Genomic DNA, 23,251 nt, shown 5'->3' on the forward strand with positions numbered 1-23,251 from the left:
AACTTTCCTTAACAAGCAATGTCATTTGCTAAGGCTACAATAAGCTACAAACTGAATATTATGAGCTCAGTTTTGGAAAGACTGAGTTTTAGGAAGTGTGGTCACAGCCATTCTGATATGTCATTTAGTATAATGATGCTTGAGGAAACTGAAAGGGTGAATTGAGAAATAGAGGGATAGATTTGGGTGTCATCAGCTTAGATATGGTATTGGAAGCCAATGGAGGTTAACAACTGACCAAGGTAGGAAGCCTTAGGCCTCGTACACACGATAGGTTAACCAGAGGACCGCGGTCTGAAGGACCGTTTTCATCGGTCAAAACGATTGTGTGTGGGCCCCATAGGTTATTTACCATAGGTTAAAAAAAGCCAACTTGCTTTAAAATTAACCTATGGATTCCTAACCGATAGGTCAAAACCGATTGTTAGTAGGCATGACCATCGGTTAAAAATCCATGCATGCTCAGAATCAAGTCGACGCATGCTTGGAAGCATTGAACTTAGTTTTTTTTCAGCACGTCGTTGTGTTTTACATCACTGCATCCTGACACGATCGGTTATTTAACCTATGGTGTGTAGGCGTGAAGGACCATCAGTCAGCTTCATCGGTTAACCTATGACAACGGTCCTTCAGACCGTTGTCCTCTGGTTAACCTATCGTGTTTACGAGGCTTTAGGGGACCTTTATGGAAAGAGGAGAGGAGGAGATAGAGTTGCAGGTGATACTGAAGGATTTCCTTAATGTACAAAGCCTTACAGTATTCCTTTGAAACTTTTTCAAGACTTGCCTATGACGCCTATGGCAACCAATGAGGTTCAAAACATAATTTGGTGTCTTAAAGGATGACTATGTGAAACCAATACTGAATTATGAACTGTTTAACCACTTACAGACCGGAAGATTTTCCTGCCTAATGACCAGGCATTTTTTTGTGATATAGCACAGCGTCGCTTTAACTGACAATTGCGTGGTCGTGCAACGCTGTACCCAAACAAAATTTACGTATTTTTTTCCCACAAATAGAGCTTTCTTTTGGTGGTATTTGATCACCTCTGTGGTTTTTATTTTTTGCGCTATAAACAAAAAAAGAGTGACAAATTTGAAATATAAATATATTTTTTACTTTTTGTTATAATAAATATCCCCAAAAATGTTTTTAAAAAACAAATCTCTTCATCAGTTTAGGCCAATATATACTGTATTCTTCTACATATTATGGTAAAAAAATTGCAATAACGTATATTGATTGGTTTGGGGCAAAAGTTATAGCGTCTACAAACTATGGGAAAGATTTATGGCATTTTTATTGCATTTTTATTATTATTATATTTTTAACTAGAAATAGCAGTGATCTGCGATTTTTAGCTGTACTGCGACTGTTTTTGGGACCATTCACATTTATACAGCGATCAGTGCTATAAAAATGCACTGATTACTGTGTAAATACAGCTGTGTAAAACTGACGATACTAATATCAGTATCGTTCAACCCCAGCTAATATGCATCAGATACTAGCACCTTACTTACCTTAAAATGAAGCCATCCAGCGATGCGCTGTATCCACTGCAAAGGCTTCCATCTTCACCCGATCTTCCATTTGAGTTCACAGGCTCCAGCTCTCTGACTTGCCGAGCCGCGATGATGTCACTCGGCCATGACACACAGTTCTGAAGGAACGGCACGGATATGCTGTTCCTTCAGATTGCATGTGCCGGTGACGTCACCGGCTGCTGCTCGCTAGAATATCTCTAATTTTACCAACAGATAAATTATAAGCTAACCTGTAGGTAAAAATAAAATAAAAACTGAGTTTACTGCCACTTACCACGAAAGGTGCCTGGCCGTCTCTGGTTTCAAAACTTTGAGTCACAAAATAACCATCTTATATATAACATTATAATATCATCTGAGCTTCTTACCTGTACTTGTTCCAGGTCATTGACCCAAAAAGTATACAAACCAGAAAATTAACATGACAGCCAGGCAGCTAGTTTTTTTATAAGAGCCAAAGCACCCTTTTCATTTCTCTAATCACACATATCCTTTAATGCTCTGTAATACATTAAGGACTTTTTTTCTGACCTTCTTCTACATAATCTTTCTGAATTGTGTTTCAGCTAGAAATTCAAGACCAAAGTTGATTCTGCTAGCTATATAATCAAATTGTTTTCTGGCTTGCTTTGTCACCTCATATTAATAAATCTTTATTTTTTATCACATGCTGTGCTGATCTTTGTCAACATTCTGCCACAAAGCTTAATAGATTTTAACAGTTAAATAATTCCCTCTACCAAATCATGCCATTGGAGTCACTCTTCTTGGCATATGGCTTAAATGTTCATTTGATCACATTCTGAAATGTTTTAGCTCGACAGTGCCATCTTGTTGTAATCTGTCATACATTAATGATAAACTCCAGACAGAAATAATAATAATAATAATAATAATAATAATAATAATAATAATAATAATAATAATAATTATTATTATTATTATTTATTGATAAATACATCCATGTTTTAAATGCAAGTAATGTAAGTATATGAATCTGGAAATAAAGGGACACCAGGAATAGAGGGGTAGTGGCTGCTAGTACCACAGACTCACACAAACTATTACCTAGTAAGGATGTGTATCAATGGACTTTCTCTGTACTGATAACATGAGTCGGTATAGTAAAAAATTACATTTATTATACATAAAAACATACAATGTTCCATATATAAAACAAGGCTAGGACTAACAACCCCACATAGAGATACAAGGATGTTATTTCAAACGGAAGAAGCCGTGAGGTATCAGCAGTTGTGTGGGGGAGTCCTAGAAGAACCTCTACCGGTTTCGCGGCGAACTGCTTCTTCAGGAGGTATAGTTTATGCAATAAACAATACATTTGTCAAAACTAGCAACACATAAAACATTGGAACAACAGAAAGAAGGTAGGGGGAGGTTAAAAAGAAAAGGAAAAGAGGGGAAGGAGAGGTAGGGAGGGGGGGGGGGAAGGGGGGAAGGAAAAACCGAAAAGGGGGGGAGGGGAAGAAGAAAAAAAAGGGGGGGGGAGGGGGGGTGGTTGGTTGGGAAGGGAGAGGGAGAGGAAGAGAGGGGGAAGTAAAGGAACCCAAAAACAAAAGAAGAGGGGGAGGGGGAAATGGAAGGGGGTGAGAGGGGGGGAGAAAGGAAGGGAGGGGGAGGGAAATGTGGGAGATGGGTGGGTATTAAAAAGGGGGGAGGAAAAAGAGGGGGGGAAGGGAAGAGGGAGGGGAGAGGGGGGGCGGGAGGATGCAGGGATAACAAAGAAGATGGAAGTCAGACAAGGTAACCCAATAAAGTAACTAACCATGCATCACACCAGGTAGTGAAGAATAATTGAATTGTGGCCATAAATCAGTCTCACCTATGCTGGTAAAAGCAATAGAATAAGGGCAGCTAGGGAGCAGGCATCAAGGCAGGTAATTGATGTTAAAGAGCAAACAGCTGAAGATAATCAGCTGAAGACTGCAGCAGAGAATTCCCCAGCACTTAAACAGTGGAGGTATAGGGGAACCAACAGTCAGGTTACCACACTGAAAAATTCAAAAGACATCCAGTGTCCCTCCCCCTCTTCCCACCCCCCCTCCCCCCCTTTTTTCCTCCCACTTTTTCTTTTTCTCTTTCCTTTTCCCTTCTTGTCCTATACCGTCCCCTTTTTCCTAACCTTTTCCCCCCCTCCCCCCTTTCCTTTCCTCGCTCCCCCCCCTCTTGTTCTATGTCTCTCTTCATTGGTTATGGTCCCGCACATTCTACTCCTTAGGTGCACACGGTGTCCCCTCATTACAATCTAATGAACCCTCAATAAATTAATATTATCATTATTACCCCATCAGACTTTTACCTACTTTTGTTCCCCCTTGTTCGCTACGGTGGACCTTGGTCAGTGAAACTTGCACTGCGGTCCCTGACTCTGGGTAAGCGGCCCTGTGGTTTAATGTGTCACTTTTTGATTTCCCTAATGTTTATACTGTTGTTCCGATGTTTTATGTGTTGCTAGTTTTGACAAATGTATTGTTTATTGCACAGACTATACCTCCTGAAGAAGCGGTTCGCCGCAAAACCGGTAGAGGTTCTTCTAGGACTCCCCAACACAACTGCTAATACCTCACGGCTTCTTCCGTTTGAAATAACATCCTTGTATCTCTATATGGGGTTGTTAGTCGTAGCCTTGTTTTATATATGGAACATTGTATGTTTTTATGTATAATAAATGTAATTTTTTACTATACCGACTCATGTTATCAGTACCAAGAAAGTCCATTGATACACATCCTTACTAGGTAATAGTTTGTGTGAGTCTGTGGTACTAGTAGCCACTACCCCTCTATTCCTGGTGTCCCTTTATTTCCTAATTAATTTCGGATGATGGTACATTTAAATTTTTCCCATTAAATCAATCTGAGGCTATACTCAAACTCTTTGCAAGTATATGAATCTGCCATGATTTCAGCCTCTTTCAATACCCTGTACAATAGCACTCAGAGAAGGATGGCCATTACTGGAAGCCAAACAGAGAGAGAAAGAGAAAACCTCATTAATCTGCCACTGCTCCTTCATTGTTCAATGAACAGGCTAAAAGTGTGGTGATGTTAGTAATGTAATCCTTAGTTGTTGCAGAGAAAGTGGTGCCATCCACCTGCTTGTGCTGTGTGGCAGAGATGTGAACATGTTTTGAGAAAAATTGCATGGCCATGCAAATCCTTTGGAAAGTATAAGAGCTCATTCAGGGGCGTAGATAAGGGGCAGTCAGGGGGGTTCGAACCCCCTCCCCCACCCAGAGCATCCTGCCAAAATGCCCAGAAAGTGTCCCTGCTGTTTAGCCTCAGCATCAGCACAGTAGAAGCAATCAGAGTTTTGGAGTGCAGCAGTCAGCCCCCCTTCTATTGTTCCCCTCAGTTTAATAAAGGGTATCCCTGAAAAGCATGAAATTACTGCCAGCAATTGACAGTGCACGGTTGAGGGAACTCTTAGACTCCTTCTTGAGGTATCATATAGCACAGCTGAATTGTGCTGAATCTGAGGTCTGATAAGTGGGGAGTCAATGAATTTTCTGTTTTGGGAAGGGGTAAGTGAGAATTCTAGCCTGAGGGAATTTTCTTTGGTGGGGGGTTTAAGGGAAAGGGGGTGGGTTTGCTTTTTGAGAAGGGGGCAGTTTCTTGTAGAGAAGTTTACAAGCTGTGGTAATGGCAGGGATTTGCTTCTGGGAGGGAGTTTGATTGGATGAAGGGAGATTTTCTTCATAATTAGGGATCTTTGCTGAGGGAAAGGGTATTGACTGAGGGAAATATTTTTGTGGGTATATTTGAGATTAATTATACTTACCTACTGTAGGTGGATGGAGCATCGATCCAATGTTGAATCTTTTCCCAGCTGCTTCTAAGACCAACAACAGAGTGATTAAAGACCATTTTCAGCCTTCTGTGAGCAAAGAGTGGTGACTGTCAGTCCCCGGCTCTGCCCCTCCTCCTCCAAGTTCACTGGAATGCCAGGTTGTGGAGGGGGCAGGAGCGGCTGGCTCAGGGTCCTTGTGGCTCACTAAGAGGCTGAGTGAGCTACTGGTCAAGGCATCTAGGTGAATCCTGACTTTAAAGTTAGGATCTTTACACAGCCGGGACCAGCGATGTCAGCTGACAGCGGGCTATAGCTGGCTGTCAGCTAAAAATGGGTCACAAAACAGAAGGAACTGCACTCCTCCCCATGAGAAGTACAACCAAGCAGTATGCTGTCCCTTCAGAGCGCATGCATCAGTGACATCACTGGCTGCTTTCCATGTGAATATCTCCTAAACACCACATGTTTAGGAGATATTCACTGTACCTACAGGTAAGCATTATTGTAGGTACAAGTTCCAAAGCTGGGTTTACTACATTAAGACTGAATAAAAGCCAACCATATTGACCAGGTGCAAAGGGCACCATCCTGTGGTAGACAGTGCACAATATTTTTTTTTTCATCTCTTAAACATTTCATAAAATTTCTTATTCTTTAAATAAATCACTGAATTTACTGCCTACCACAATATGTTGCCCCTTGCACCTGCTCAACTTGCACCAATCCATTATTGGGTCTCATTCATACATCCTACATGACCATGGTGGAGCAAGTATACTGCAAATACCTGCACCCGGGATCTCAGATGTTCCAATACCTTTTCAGCCTATCACTCAAGTGAACAGGCTGAGAAACTGATAAAAAAAAAATATGGGATCCTGGCTGTAGGTATTAATGGTATATTTGCCATTCCATGGGCATTTAGAATATGAATGAGATCTAAAGCCTGGTTCACACGGTAAGTTCAGCCCAGCAGGCTGAAAGAAAAAAAAAACTAGGGAGCTAAGAAGGAGCTTGTTGTACTAATGATTACACTACCGCACCACAACTGCGTTCATTGCGTTCTATTTAGTTGAATGGTGATAATTTTTGCTGCGTTGCATTGCAAAGCCTCATGGCACCACTCCGCTGTCACATGTTTTTACTGTACCACCCCAACATAAAAAGTGTAAATGATGCCTTTAAAGTGGTTTTAAAGTTTTTTTTTTTTTTTTTTAACAAACCTCCACTCTGCAATTCGTTTTGCAGAGTGGCCCTGATTCTGCTGTTCTGGAGTCCCACGGCAGCTCTTATGGCTCCTCCCCACAATAGCTAAGCCCCTCTGGGAAGCTCTCTCCCGAATGGGTTACCTTGCGGGCGCGCTCCCGTGTCATACAGTCAGCGTCCATAGCCGCCGAGTGTATGACTCGGCCCTGCCCCTCGTCGGCCGCGTCATTGGATTTGATTGACAGCAGCGGGAGCCAGTAGCTGTGCTGCTATTAATCTGTCCAATCAGCAACGAGACTCAGTGGAGAAGAGGACGGCGTGGATGTGCAGAGCAGGTGAACTGGCTCTGGTAAGTAAAATGGGGGGGCTTGGGGGCCCTGTGACAGCCAGGTGTTTTGCATAGGATGTATTAAGGTAAAAAAACACAAACCCACAACTCCTTTAACCACTTCACTACACGCCCATAGTAATATGACATCCGCAGGAGGGATCTCCCATCCTAGGTGGCGTCATATGACGTCCTGGGCTTCCCGGCTGTCTAGGGGGCTCACGCGCCCGTGGCATCGCTTGGGACCCGGTGCGCATGCCCGCGATGTCTGCTGGGAACCCGCGATTGCTCGCCAGGCTCCCGCGATTGCCCACAAACACAGCAGGACCGTGGATCTGTGTGTGTAAACACACAGATCCAGGTCCTGTCAGAGGTGAGGAGACCAATGTGTGTTCCCAGTACAGAGAAACACAGATCGGGCTCCTCCCCTTGTGAGTCCCCACCCCCTACAGTTAGAAACCCTCCTTTGGGAACATATTAACCCCTTTATCGCCCCCTAGTGTTAACCACTTCCCTGCTAGTCACATTATACAGTAATCAATGCATTTTTATAGCACTGATCGCTGTATAAATGCGAATGATCCCAAAAATGTGTCAAAAGTGTCCGATGTCTCTGCCGCAATGTCGCAGTCACAATAAAAATCGCAGATCGCCGGCATTACTAGTAAAAAATAAAAATAAATGAAAATGCCATAATTCTGTCCCCTATTTTGTAGACGCTATAACTTTTGCGCAAACCAATCAATATACGCTTATTGCAATTTTTTTACCAAAAATATGTAGATGAATACGTATCCGCCTAAACTGAGGAAAAAATTATAGCAAAAACTACAAAATATTGTGGTTTTTTTTTCAAAATTGTCATTCTTTTTTTGTTTATACAGCAAAAAATAAAACCTGCAGAGATGATAAAATACCACCAAAAGAAAGCTCTATTTGTGTGAAAAAAAGAATGTTAATTTTGTTTGGGTACAGCGTCGCAGTGCCGTATTGCAAAAAATGGCCTGGTCATTGAGCAGCCAAATCTTTTGGGGCTCAAATGGTTAATGGTGACGATACAATAACAATGTTAGCTATAAAAATAACCTCATTGCTCAAAGAAGCAAAGGTCTGCTTTACTTTCAAAGAAAGTAGAATACTAACACAAAAAATTGTTTATTATTGTTTATTGCTTGTTTGAGTGCATAGACCTTCTATGCATTGTGTAAGTTTGTCTTCAAACTCAATAAATATATCTTTAAAAAAAAAATAAAAAAAGTATGGACTGGAGAAACATTTCTGTTCAGATTCACACATAAAACTGACTTTTCACTTTCATACATATAGAGAGGTCAGTTAGACTTCCAAAAATAACACTAATGCCCTGTACACACGATCGGTTCGTCTGATGAAAACAAACCGATGGATTTTTTCATCAGCTATCTGATGAAGCTGACTTTCATCAGTCTTGCCTACACACCATCGGTTAAAAATCCGCGGTGGCTTAAAACACAATGACGTGCAGAGAAAAATGAAGTTCAATGCTTCCGAGCTGGCGTCGACTTGATTCTGAGCATGCATGGATTTTTGACCGATGGATTTCCCCACAGACGATTGTTTTTTTCTATCAGTTTTTTAACCATACGAAAAATTTAAAACAGGTTCTATTTTTTTTCACCGATGGGAAAAAAACTGATGGGGCCCTCACACGATCGGTTCGTCCGATGAAAACGGTCCATCGCTCCGTTTTCATCAGACAAACTGATCGTGTGTACAGGGTAGGGTTGTCCCGATACCACTTTTTTAGGACTGAGTACAAGTACCGATACTTTTTTTCAAGTAGTCGCCGATACCGAATACCGATACTTTTTTTAAATGTGTCCCCACATGCAGCCATGTCCCCCCACAAATGCAGCCATGTCCCCCCATATATGCAGCCATGTCCCCCCACAAATGCAGCCATGTCCCCCCCATATATGCAGCCATGTCCTCCCCATATCCAGCCATGTCCCCCCCCCATATGCAGCCATGACCTCCCCATACCAGCCATGTCCCCCCCATATGCAGCAATGTCCTCCCCATACAAGCCATGTCCCCCCCCATATGCAGCAATGTCCTCCCCATACCAGCCATGTCCCCCCCATATGCAGCAATGTCCTCCCCATACCAGCCATGTCCCCCCCCATATGCAGCAATGTCCTCCCCATACCAGCCATGCCCCCCCCCATATGCAGCAATGTCCTCCCCATACCAGCCATGCCCCCCCCCCCATATGCAGCAATGTCCTCCCCATACCAGCCATGCCCCCCCCATATGCAGCAATGTCCTCCCCATACCAGCCATGTCCCCCCCATATGCAGCAATGTCCTCCCCATACCAGCCATGTCCCCCCCATATGCAGCAATGTCCTCCCCATACCAGCCATGTCCCCCCCCCCATATGCAGCAATGTCCTCCCCATACCAGCCATGTCCCCCCCCATATGCAGCAATGTCCTCCCCATACCAGCCATGTCCCCCCCCATATGCAGCAATGTCCTCCCCATACCAGCCATGTCCCCCCCCCCATATGCAGCAATGTCCTCCCCATACCAGCCATGTCCCCCCCATATGCAGCAATGTCCTCCCCATACCAGCCATGTCCCCCCCCATATGCAGCAATGTCCTCCCCATACCAGCCATGTCCCCCCCCCATATGCAGCAATGTCCTCCCCATACCAGCCATGTCCCCCCCATATGCAGCAATGTCCTCCCCATACCAGCCATGTCCCCCCCCATATGCAGCAATGTCCTCCCCATACCAGTCATGTCCCCCCCATATGCAGCAATGTCCTCCCCATACCAGCCATGTCCCCCCCCATATGCAGCAATGTCCTCCCCATACCAGCCATGTCCCCCCCCATATGCAGCAATGTCCTCCCCATACCAGCCATGTCCCCCCCCCCATGTGCAGCAATGTCCTCCCCATACCAGCCATGTCCCCCCCCCCATATGCAGCAATGTCCTCCCCATACCAGCCATGTCCCCCCCCAAAAAAATCAGCCATGTCCCCCCCTTACCGTACATGCTGCCGCGCCATCACAGCTTTGAATAGCTGTAGTCTCTCACGCTGCGTATAGACACTCCCCCTTGCTCGGGATTGGACAGTTCACCCGAGCAAGGGGAGTGTCTCTATGCTGTGCCGCGGGAAAGACTACAGCTATTCAAATGAATGCTGTAATCTTCCCCGCCCGTGGTAACCAAGCAGGGATGCGGCGAGATGCGGCTTTAGCGGCGGGATTCGTTCGGCGCTTGCGGCGGCGGCGGGGGGGGAAGTATTCTATCTTGGTATCGGGGGTATTTGCGGGAGTACGAGTACTCCCGCAAATACTCGGTATCGGTCCCGATACCGATACTAGTATCGGTATCGGGACAACCCTAGTACAGGGCATTAGCCAGGTTTGAAGAAATTTGTGAAGAGGGACAAAATTATTGCTAAATTAAAATGTGCAAACAAGATCACATTAAACCAAACACAACCCCCAAAAAAAACCTCCCCCAGCCCCACCCTGCTCTTGAAGTATAAGGAAAAAATAAATAAAAAAAGGAAAGGAGAAGAAAAAAAACAAAAAAAAACAGTGTCTAATATTTCAAAATACATAATACCTATTGATTTACAGTGGTACCTAAGTCAGGACTGGAATCACCTTGACCATGTAGCATTGAACTTACTCATGGACTTCCTTAGGGAATATGTATGTTTTTCCAAAAGAATAATCCTATTAAGATCTAGAATCCACTCAGATACAGTCGGCAGGTAGGGAGAGATCCACTTAAGAGCAATCTGTCTACGGGCAAAAAAAAGTGCACACCTTATAGTATTACCAGTAGAGGAAGTATAAGTGGACGTGTCACAGTAACCCAGAAGACATGTAAGTGGTTCAGCCTGGATGTTAATATCCAATAGCCCATTTAAGGTACCAATCACCTCAATATCAATATCTTTGGAGTTTCAGGCACAGCCACAGAAGATGTATTAACGTACCTGTGTTACCACATCTAGCACAGGCTGGCTCAGATCTCAGTCCAGTTGCATACAGAAATTGAGGAGTTCTATAGACTCTATGGAGAATAAAAATTAAAGTCAGTCTGTGTGATGGAGAGAGAGACCCCGGGCCGAGGATGGGAGAATGTCATCCCAGATAACCTCAGAGATGGGACCACTATCTTTTTCCCATACAACCCTAGAGAAGATGGGAAAGTTCAGTAGGAACCTATTTGACAATACCCAGTATGTAGCAGAGGTGAGACCCTTTGTTGACAAAGATAGGTGGGAAAAATATACTAGCAGAAGAAAATTATGCATGTAGAGCATGTCTTAGTTGAAGAAATTGATAAACCAATTAGAATGTAGGGACAACTCTCCCCTAAGTTCTTCAAAGGTTTTAAGTATACCATTCTTGTATAGCTGAGCTAAAGTTGTTTTTCCTAATTTTCCCCATCTCTGAAAGCCTCTAAGAAACAGAATTTGAGGAAGTCTATAATTTTTCCATATGGGAGTGTATCTGGTAGGATAAGAGACACCCAGAATTTTTTTTGTTGTATGCCATATTTTACACATTAACGTGCAGGTGGGCATATCGACAAGCGGGACACTCCCTCTTGCACCGTCTAGAACATGAAGTGGCAAATGCATAGGAAGATAGTCGTCGAGCAGGAAGGGGTGTCTGCTCGGACTCCCATCCAGGAAAGTGCTGTAGTAGAGATGCAAAAAAAATATATCCCAGGATTAGGAACTGCCAGACCACCCGCATTTTTGGGGTGTTGTAGAGTCTCCAGTTTAATCTGAGGGGTTTTGTTTCACCATATTAGTCGCCTAAATATGGTGTTAATCTTAATAAAATTCTGTATGGGTATCCAAATCGAGGCGTTGTGTAAAAAATAAAGAAGCTGAGGCATCCATATCATCTTGATTAAGTTGATGAGGCCTATTAATAATAGGGGGAGCTTATTCCAAATTTTACTTTGGTTTTGGAATCTAGTAATCAAGTAATGGAAGTAGATTATCCACAAAGTATGATTGTGGGGAGTCGGACATAGTTATACCCAAATATTTTATGGAGGACACGACCTTGAGATGGGAAAGTGAGGATGCTAGTGAATCTGGAAGAGGGTCCAGGGGCATCAACATGGATTTCTCCCAATTAATGCCTAACTCGGAGAACCTACCAAACTCCTTAATATAATACTATCAGCAGAGATGAGCAGATGGTCTATAGGGAGACCATCAGTCCATGGGGCCTTGGAATTAGGGAAGCTAGCCACCGCACTTTTAATTTCCAATAGAGTGAGTGGAGCATTAAGAATCTCTCTCTCTTCTATTGAAATAACCGGGAGATTAATACTGGCCAAAAACCTAGATAGCTCTGATTGGGTGTAATCAGCCTTAAAAGTATATACGTCCTGATCGTAGGACTTGAATGTAGATATAATAGGGCTAGTCTGGTTGAAACCTTCCCCTCTCCATTCATTAGGGCTGAAACATATGTAGGGTTGGATTGGGACCTTACTATCTGAGCCAATAGTCTACCATTCCCTTCTCCCTCAGCCCAGCTAAATCTCTTCTGAAAGAAGAGTTTCTTCCTAGCCCGAGATTCCAACAGTTCGTTCAGCCTATTTTGAGATGAAAGCCATTCCTGTTGGGCATCCTGTTGAGACAGATTCTGAATATACATGGCTAGACTTTGCTAGTTCCAGCTCTCTCTCCAGCACTAAAATAGCAATCCCCGATGGTAGGCCTTTAGAGCATCCCACACAACTCGTATGGAAGCAGTTCCCAATACAAGTGAAAATGACATCCTCTTTGGGAAATAGTTCCAACCAAAAGGTATTCAGCCGACATGACATATTAGACACCCGTTGCCCCAATGTTAGGGTAACTAGCAAAGGGAAGTGATCTGAGATTCCTCAAGGTTCGATATTTACATCTACTATATATGGTATAAGATTGGCTGAGCACAAAGCCAATAAAATCAGCCGAGCACAAAGCCAAATCTGTTTGTATTGTTTTATTGTTGTTGGCATGTAAAAATAAAAAAAAAGATCTGATTTAAAAAAAAAAACTTAATGTGAAGTTTCATAGCTAATTAGGATGAAAAAAAAAACACCCACCCATTATGTTCAAGCTTTTCCAAACCCTGAAACTTTTTGTATAAAAGATGGCAAATCAAAACCTTCCATGAAATAGCTGTTAAGTTTACCAGATGGGGGCAAATTAATTTCGACCTGACCCCAGAAGTGTATTTAGATAAAATTCCCTGGCTCAACAGACAGAAGTAAATAATAATTTTATCTGTGGATATTCGTAATCTCAGAATTGCCTAGCCAAAACCCTCATATTGTGTCTACTTCATTTAGAACTTTAACATCATAAGTGAAAACATCATAAGTGAAGCATTACAGCAGTCCAGCTAGAAATAAAAGTAACTCGTAATCAAAAATCCAATTACATTACATTTTAAACAGCAGGGATTAACTAGAATAAACTTCCATAAACGAATACAGATCAAAATCTTTGTTTATTCCATTTGGTTTTCTTATGGGGAATCCATAGAAATGTTAGTGCCCTGAACCTTACCTTTTGTCTTAGATTTCACCTGAAAAATATCAATACACTTCCTGTGTCTATGCACTCCTGTTCTGTAGCCTCATGGTATATCTGTAGTATTAAAATAATCTAAGGTACTGTGCCTGTGACTGCTAATCTTACAAGATTTGGAATGTATCTGGCCATATCACTATTATGCTGCTCATAGTTCTCCTTGCTGGAGACAAAGCTACAAAACGAGGATCTCACTGCTTCTGCTTTTTTTGTGGACCTTCTCCAACTTGTCCTGTTCCTTCTTGAATATTCATTCTCCAGTTATCGAATCGACAGTCATTAGCAGTAGCTATAACATGAGGAAAAAAGCTAAGATTCTGGTGACTAGTCCTTTGCCCTCTGCTTGCCTTGCCTTTTTTTGGGTACAGGTTCCAAAACTCAGGTCCTCTTTAAGTCTTGAATTTTGAGCCCAATTGACACAATCTTTCTATTTCTGGAATCAAAACAGGCCGCATAACAAGTAAGATGCGCATGAACTTTAATAGCATCCCAGTCTTAGTCTGTAGGGTTCAATATTGAGAAGAGAAGATAGTGTAGGTGTGGCGCTGTTCTGGTGGGAGGAAAGTCAGCCTGACGCTAACAGTGAAACAAAATCAAAAATGACTGCAGACAAAAGTGGTGTTACCCCCAGCTGGGTATAGACTGTGAAAAGCTATGTGATACAATGAGAGATGTGAAGTGTGAGATGTAAATAACTTAAATTATATTGGTCCCTCGGCCGGATGTTTGCTGATGCAAAAATACCCTCGGCCGGGCGTTTACTACTAAAAAATGCCCTCAACCGGGTTTAAGTGATTCCTAAAATAAAATGGTGCTAATTAAAAGTGAAACATCAGTGAACAGAATATAACATCAAACCACAGTAAATAAATAAATAAACCACCTGTCGGGTGTTTACTAGGGATGAGCTTCGAGTTCGAGTCATGTTCGACTCGAACATTGCCTGTTCGGCTGTTCGGCGAACAACGAACAATTTGGGGTGTTCGCGCAAATTCGAAAAGCCGCGGAACACCTGTTAACGTATATGGGAGAAATCTAAAGTGATAATTTTAAAGGCTAATATGCAAGTTATTGTCCTAAAAAGTGTTTGGGGACCTGGGTCCTGTCCCAGGGGACATGTATCAATGCAAAAAAAAAAGTTTTAAAAAGGTCCGTTTTTTTCGGGAGCAGTGAATTTAATAATGCTAAAAGTGAAACAATAAAAGTGAAATATTCCTTTAAATTTCGTACCTAGGGGGGGTGTAAAGTTAGCATGTGAAATAGCGCATGTTTCCCGTACTTAGAACTGTCTCTGCACAAAGTGTAATTTCTGAAAGAAAAAAAGACATTTAAAACTGACTTGTGGCTATAATGAATTGTCGGCTCTGGCAATTCAGAGAGAATTCATTCATAAAAAAAAAAAAAAGCGTGGGGGTCCCCCCAAATTCAAATACCAGGCCCTTTCAGGTCTGGAATGGATATTAAGGGGAACCCCGCCGTCAATTTAAAAAAAATGATGTGGGGTTCCCCCCAAATATCCATTCCAGACCCTTCAGGTCTGGTGTGAATTTTAAGGGGAACTCCACCCCAAATTTAAAAAAAAATGGCGTGGAGTTCCCCCAAAAATCCACACCAGACCCCTTATCGGAGCACGTTAAAACAAAAGAACAAAAAGCGGCGCCCTCTAAGCGTAGTATAAAGTTTAATAGAAAACACAAACAACAATAATTCTTATGAGGGGTTACTCACAAGACTGCAGGGGGTACAGGCAATAAAATACTGGTGTCATCTGTGGCTGACGTCCGGAGTACATGAACTCTGCTATGTTGGTCTTATCTCAGGCTTCAGGCAATCAGCGTGATGGATTATCCACAAGGTGGGGGCCGGGTGCGGCGTCTCTGAATGTCCCTGGATGGTAACACAGCGCTGGTGAGAAGAGAGACACAGGAACGCCGTGTTCGGCGTGGTGGAACGCAGCCGTGGAGCGCAAGCAGCAGAGCGTCACTTCCGGTTTCAGTCACAGGGCGGTGCACGCGTTCGAGAGCCTGATGAAGAGGCACGCATGCCTCGAACGCGTGCACCGCCCTGTGACTGAAACCGGAAGTGACGCTCTGCTGCTTGCGCTCCACGGCTGCGTTCCACCACGCCGAACATGGCGTTCCTGTGTCTCCCTTCTCACCAGCGCTGTGTTACCATCCAGGGACATTCAGAGACGCCACACCCGGCCCCCACCTTGTGGATAATCCATCACGCTGATTGCCTGAAGCCTGAGATAAGACCAACATAGCAGAGTTCATGTACTCCGGACGTCAGCCACAGACAGTGGCGGCCCGTCCATAGGGGGCGCCTGGGCGCCGCCCCCCACCCCCCCAAGGCTGCAAAAAAAAAAATGAAAAAAAAGAAAAATGAAAAAAAAAAAAAAAAAAGGTCCCTTTAATTTTTTTTTTTTTTTTTAAGTTCTTTAAGTTTACTCTTCTAGGGCGCTGGTCACTGTGAACTATGGGAGCGTTCATGTCACTGCAATCCCGTGATTGCAGGCGAGACGCTACATTTGCAGGGTTTTGTGTTGATTCGAGGCGCAGAGCTAATAGCCCCAGCACTCTCATTGGTCAGACTTCTGCCTGTCTGTGTGTCTGACCATTAGCAATCACTGTAGGACTTGGGAGGTGCTTCCCCCCCAGCAGCCGTCTTACTTTCACTTTCTGTTCTAGTGAAGTCAGGAAGACTGTAGCTGGAGGGACTATTTATTTTTTCCTTTCTGCTCCTATGTGGATGTACACTGGCTGCATTTGAAGTACTAGGCTCACACTGCCTCTTTCCTCCATCCATCTCCATGTGATAGCCAGCAGTGCACACTGAAAAAATAGAAGGTACAGTACACGGAGGGTCAGGACTGGGGGGAGGGGGGAAGTAAATGTTTCACTGACTCCTGATAACAGCTCACTGCACACTAGGCTCAGCCTTATATATTGCAGGAGATAACGTTCTTCCCCTGTGACAGGTTGCCCTCAGACTGCTGCTATCTCACTGTTTATTGAACTTGAGGTTAACTCTTTACTTCCCTGCATTTGTTTTGTTGGTTTCTCTGATTACCTACTGGAGGTAAGGTATGAGCCCAGGTTCAGACTACTGCGATCTAAGACATGGCATGTGATTTGCACCCGCACTGCGGTGTGATTCGCATGCGATGTCAGTGAGATGTGAGTTCAGCCATACAGTTGTTTGGCTGAACTTTTCCCCCCACACTGAAATTGGATCGCATGGGTGTTCTCACCTATGCGATGCGATTTCTGTGTGAGTTCACAGTTCACACTGCGATCTGTGAACCGATCTGGGGGTGCCATTAACATTGTAATGACACCCGCAGCTGTTCGCAGAGGGCAGTGTGAACTGCCAGCAGGAGAGATGCGATGCGGGAACCAACGCTGAAATCGCACTGGTTCCCGCATTACACAATCAGTGTGAACCCAGGCTAAAGGAGAAGGATCATCTCATAAAACCAGGGCTGGTGCTCCATGCTTCTAGATTAGAAGCATCCACTATTTTAGAATTCAACTGTTTGTTAAACCTGGGTGTATTACAAGGATGAGGATGATGATGACAGGTGCATTATACAATGATGAGGATCGGTGTATTATAGAATGATGAGGATAAAGATGACGTGTGTATTATACAATGATGAGGAGTATGATGATGATAATGATGGGTGTATAATATGGGGATGACGATGACGGATGTATTATACAATGATGAGGAGTATGATGATGATAATGATGGGTGTATAATATGGGGATGACGATGACGGGTGTATTATACGATGATGACGATGACGGGTGTATTATACGATGATGAGGAGTATGATGATGATAATGATGGGTGTATAATATGGGGATGACGATGACGGGTGTATTATACAATGATGACGATGACGGGTGTATTATACGATGATGACGATGACGGGTGTATTATACAATGATGACGATGACGGGTGTATTATACGATGATGACGATGACGGGTGTATTATACGATGATGACGATGACGGGTGTATTTTACGATGATGACGATGACGGGTGTATTATACGATGATGACGGGTGTATTATACGATGATGACGATGACGGGTGTATTATACGATGATGACGATGACGGGTGTATTATACGATGATGACGATGATGTGTGTATTATACGATGATGACGATGACGGGTGTATTATACGATGACGATGACGATGAGGAGAAGGAGGAGGATATAATATGGGGATGACGATGACGGGTGTATTATACGATGATGACGATGACGGGTGTATTATACGATGATGACGATGACGGGTGTATTATACGATGATGACGATGACGGGTGTATTATACGATGATGACAATGACGGGTGTATTATACGATGACGATGACGATGAGGAGAAGGAGGAGGATATAATATGGGGATGACGATGACGGGTGTATTATACAATGATGAGGAGTATGATAATGATGGGTGTATAATATGGGGATGACGATGATGGGTGTATTATACAATGATGAGGAGTATGATGATGATAATGATGAGTGTATAATATGGGGATGACGATGATGGGTGTATTATACAATGACTGGAGCATCAGGGTGTCAGACAGTGTTATTGAGTGTGCCACATCATGTCTCGTTGGCTGCTTTGCAATACATGATTTTGGGGATTTCTGCCATGCCATGTGCTGACTATGTTACACTACATAATAGTCACAAATTGTGAGTACATCTGTCCTGTAATGTATACAGCTATATACACCCATCTGTATATAGAGACCATCCTCCATCATCACTGACTGCAGATATACATCATTATTATTGTATTTATTTTATTTCAGGTACTTCTATAGCGCCGTCAATTTACGCAGCGCTTTATACATTGTACAGTCACATTAGTCACTACCCTCAAGGAGCTTACAACCTAAGGTCCCTAACACACATTCATACACATACTGGGGCCAATTTAGACAGGATCCAATTAACCTCCCAGCATGTCCTGTTACTGTATACATAGCTGTATACAGGACAGATGATGTATATCTGCAGTCAGTGATGATGGAGGAAGGTCTCTATATACAGGAAGGAAGGTTGGTGTATATAGCTAGCTGTATACAGGACAGATGATGTATCCCTTCATACCCTGATCTGTGAGGCTGAGCTGTATATTCTGTCCTGTGATGCTAGGGCGGTATACTCTGTCCTGTGATGCTAGAGCTGTATACTCTGTCCTGTGATGCTAGGGCTGTATACTCTGTCCTGTGATGCTAGACCTGTATACTCTGTCCTGTGATGCTAGAGCTGTATACTCTGTCCTGTGATGCTAGGGCGGTATACTCTGTCCTGTGATGCTAGGGCGGTATACTCTGTCCTGTGATGCTAGACCTGTATACTCTGTCCTGTGATGCTAGAGCTGTATACTCTGTCCTGTGATGCTAGGGCGGTATACTCTGTCCTGTGATGCTAGGGCGGTATACTCTGTCCTGTGATGCTAGGGCGGTATACTCTGTCCTGTGATGCTAGAGCTGTATACTCTGTCCTGTGATGCTAGAGCTGTATACTCTGTCCTGTGATGCTAGACCTGTATACTCTGTCCTGTGATGCTAGACCTGTATACTCTGTCCTGTGATGCTAGAGCTGTATACTCTGTCCTGTGATGCTAGGGCGGTATACTCTGTCCTGTGATGCTAGAGCTGTATACTCTGTCCTGTGATGCTAGAGCTGTATACTCTGTCCTGTGATGCTAGACCTGTATACTCTGTCCTGTGATGCTAGGGCGGTATACTCTGTCCTGTGATGCTAGGGCTGTATACTCTGTCCTGTGATGCTAGACCTGTATACTATGTCCTGTGATGCTAGATCTGTATACTCTGTCCTGTGATGCTAGGGCGGTATACTCTGTCCTGTGATGCTAGAGCTGTATACTCTGTCCTGTGATGCTAGAGCTGTATACTCTGTCCTGTGATGCTAGACCTGTATACTCTGTCTTGTGATGCTAGGGCTGTATACTCTGTCCTGTGATGCTAGAGCTGTATACTCTGTCCTGTGATGCTAGAGCTGTATACTCTGTCCTGTGATGCTAGCACTGTATACTCTGTCCTGTGATGCTAGGGCTGTATACTCTGTCCTGTGATGCTAGGGCTGTATACTCTGTCCTGTGATGCTAGAGCTGTATACTCTGTCCTGTGATGCTAGGGCTGTATACTCTGTCCTGTGATGCTAGAGCTGTATACTCTGTCCTGTGATGCTAGAGCTGTATACTCTGTCCTGTGATGCTAGCACTGTATACTCTGTCCTGTGATGCTAGGGCTGTATACTCTGTCCTGTGATGCTAGGGCTGTATACTCTGTCCTGTGATGCTAGAGCTGTATACTCTGTCCTGTGATGCTAGGGCTGTATACACTGTCCTGTGATGCTAGGGCTGTATACTCCTGACACTATGGGTGGAATACAGGGGATGGTGTGGGTGGAGTATGTAAGGGGTGGGGCTTATGGGAAGTGGGAGGGGTCAAAAATGAAGGGCGGAGTCTTGCGCCCCCCCATCCTAAAACTTCACCAGCCGCCACTGGCCACAGATGACACCAGTATTTTATTGCCTGTACCCCCTGTAGTCTTGTGAGTAACCCCTCATAAGAATTATTGTTGTTTGTGTTTTCTATTAAACTTTATACTACGCTTAGAGGGCGCCGCTTTTTGTTCTTTTGTTGTTGTTTCAGAATTGCTTCTTCTTGGCAGCTGGCAGCCCTCCAAGCAAGAGTATATAGAATATATACATATTATTTTGTGCTACTGCTCCATGAACTACCTATGGATTGAACTTGTATCACAATAATAATTTTTACATCACATTTTTAATTATATATACTTTTACCACAATTCCTTCATAGACAGCTGAAATTGACTTCTTCCCCACTCCCTATATCCATTTTTTCATTTTCTCAGCTGTCACATGAACCCCCTCCCCCCATTCTTATGCGTGTATTTTTATCCTTCACATCTCATTTTGGTGAGCGCTTGATTTTATTGTTTTTTATCGGAGCACGTTAACCTGGCCGGCTGCAGAAAAGAGGGGGGATAGAGTGCGGCCCCCCCTCTCCTGAACCGTACCAGGCCACATGCCCTCAACATGGGGACCCCCAGATCCTGCCCCCCCCCCCCCCTATGTGAATTGGTAGATCAAGTCCATATGGAGTCCATAGGAAAACAATAAATTGAAATAATAAAAAAAAAAATAGGTGACTTTGTGCTTAAAACTTCAACGTTGCTGGCTGGAACTTTCAGTTCTTGCTCTGTACGTGACAATCCATGCTCTTTACAAAAATGCACTCACCAGATACTTCTTACCCTCCAGGGGTATGACACGATCACAGTATAAGTGCCACTGTGTAGCAGCCTGAGGACAGATAGGGCCAGCTCCAGACTCCGATTGCGATCCTCCAAGGCGTTTTATGCGGAAGAAGAAAGGATGCCCATAGTGTGAATAATTAAGGAATAATTCCACTTTTAACCCTGACAGATTGGACGGACATGCAGCAATGCCTCTTACCGCAGATCGCCCCAGCAGGTTCAAGCCTCTCCTGTTTAGAAGTCCCTCCTGTACAGTCTCTAAAGGAGCTTTTATGGAGGGAAGCCCGTTCTGGTGGTCTCAAGGGCACAAGGAAGTATACTGGCAAAGTTTTAGTAGGCTTTAAAGAAGCTTCAATGATCGCAGTGGCCCAACTTCAATATTGAGTTTGCCCACTCATTGCAGCTATAACAGCCTGAAGTCTTCTGGGAAGGATGTCCACAAGGTTTAGGAGTGTCTATGGGAATGTTTGACCGTTCTTCCAGAAGTGCATTTGTGAGGTCAGGCACTGATGTGGATGATAAGGCCTGGCTTGCAAAATGAAAGGGGATGTCTGGACAGCCGCACTAAAAAAATATTGCTTTTTATTGTAAAATTAAGATCACAGGATACATGCCACAGCAAACAGGATACAAGCTGATGCCTTTCACACTATAACTTAGTGCTTAATCATACTTATGGTCACCAGTCATCTCTATGATCGTCGGAGGCCCGGGCACGATGTTATGATGTCACGATGTTATGATGTCGCGCCCGGGTACCAGAATGTAAACAAAGCTGCAATTTTTTTTCACAATCTCATGCTTTCCAGCCTGGAGGAGAGATGTGGGGTCTTATTGACCCCGCATCTCTCCATAAAAAGTACCTGTCATGAACCATTCCTATTACAAGGGAAGTTTACATTCGCGACGTCTATGGAGATTTTTAAGTTCTGAAGTTTGGCGCCATTCCATGAGTGTGCGCAATTTTAAAGCGTGACATGTTAGGTATCTATTTACTCAGCGTAACTTCATCTTTCACATTATATAAAAAAATTAGACTAACTTTACTGTTTTGTTATTTTTTAATTCATAAAAACGTTTTTTTCCCCAAAAAAACGGCGTTTGAAAAATGATTGCGCAAATACCGTGCAAGATAAAAAGTGCCAATGACCGCCACTTTATTCTCTAGGGTGTCTGCTAAAAAACATATATAGTGTTTGGGGGTTCTGAGTAATTTTCTAGCAAAAAAATTATGATTTTTGGATGTAGGAGAGAAGTGCCAAAATAGGCCGGGTATGGAAGTGGTTAAAGAAGATTTCCAGATATGACACTTTTACATAGTTACATTGGATGTCAAAGCTGGATCAATGTAACTTTGTAAAAAAATGACATACATGAAATTATTTTTTAAGTGTGAACAGGGCACATAGATAACAATTGTTTTCTATGGGCCAGATTCATAAAAGAGATACGACGGCGTATCTCCTGATACGCCGTTTTATCTCTGAGATACGATTGTCGTATCTATGCGCCTGATTCATAGAATCAGGTTACGCATAGATAGCCCTAAGATCCGACAGGTGTAAGTGACTTACACCGTCGGATCTTAGGCCGCAATTCTAGGCCAGCCGCTAGGTGCCAATTCTATTGCGGTCGGCGTAGAATATGCAAATGACTAGTTACGCCGATTCACGAACATACGCTTTGCCCGTCGCTGTAAATTTACATAGTTTCCGTAGAGATACGCGGCGTAAAACTAAATCTGCCCTCTAGGTGGTCTAGCCAATGTTAAGTATGGCCGTCGTTCCCGCGTCGAAATTTGAAATTTCACGTCGTTTGTGTAAGTCGTCCGTGAATGGCGCTGGGCGCCATTTACGTTAACGTCGAAACCAATGATGTCCTTGCGACGTCATTTAGCGCAATGCACGTCGGGAAATTTTAGGGACGGAGCATGCGCAGTACGTTCGGCGTGGGAACGCGCCTAATTTAAATGGTCCCCGCCCAATTTGAATTAGCGGATTTACGCTACGCCGCCGCAAGTTTACAGGCAAGTGCTTTGTGAATCAAGCACTTACGCTAAAAACTTGCGGCAGTGTAACGTAAACGGGATACGTTACGCCGCTGCAGCGTAGGCCAATTCTATGTGAATCTGGCCCTATGTGCCTTTGCAGATATGTGTGTTTTCCTAGTGCCAAAAAAGCCCAGGTCTCCGCACAAGTGTGAACAAGCATTCTTTCCTTATCCAACCTATACAAAACATATCTAAAAACATAATAATCATAAAAATAAAATAAAAAACGTAAAAACACTGTATGCTCCCTTTTTGCATTGAATGAGAAAAAGTCATGAATAAAACTCATCTTAGCACATTCTCTGTATGAGAGTGGCTTTAGCTGTTTGATCTTTTGCATATC

Source organism: Rana temporaria, chromosome 5, assembly GCF_905171775.1.
Source record: "Rana temporaria chromosome 5, aRanTem1.1, whole genome shotgun sequence".
In the NCBI taxonomy this organism is placed as follows: Eukaryota; Metazoa; Chordata; class Amphibia; order Anura; family Ranidae; genus Rana; species Rana temporaria.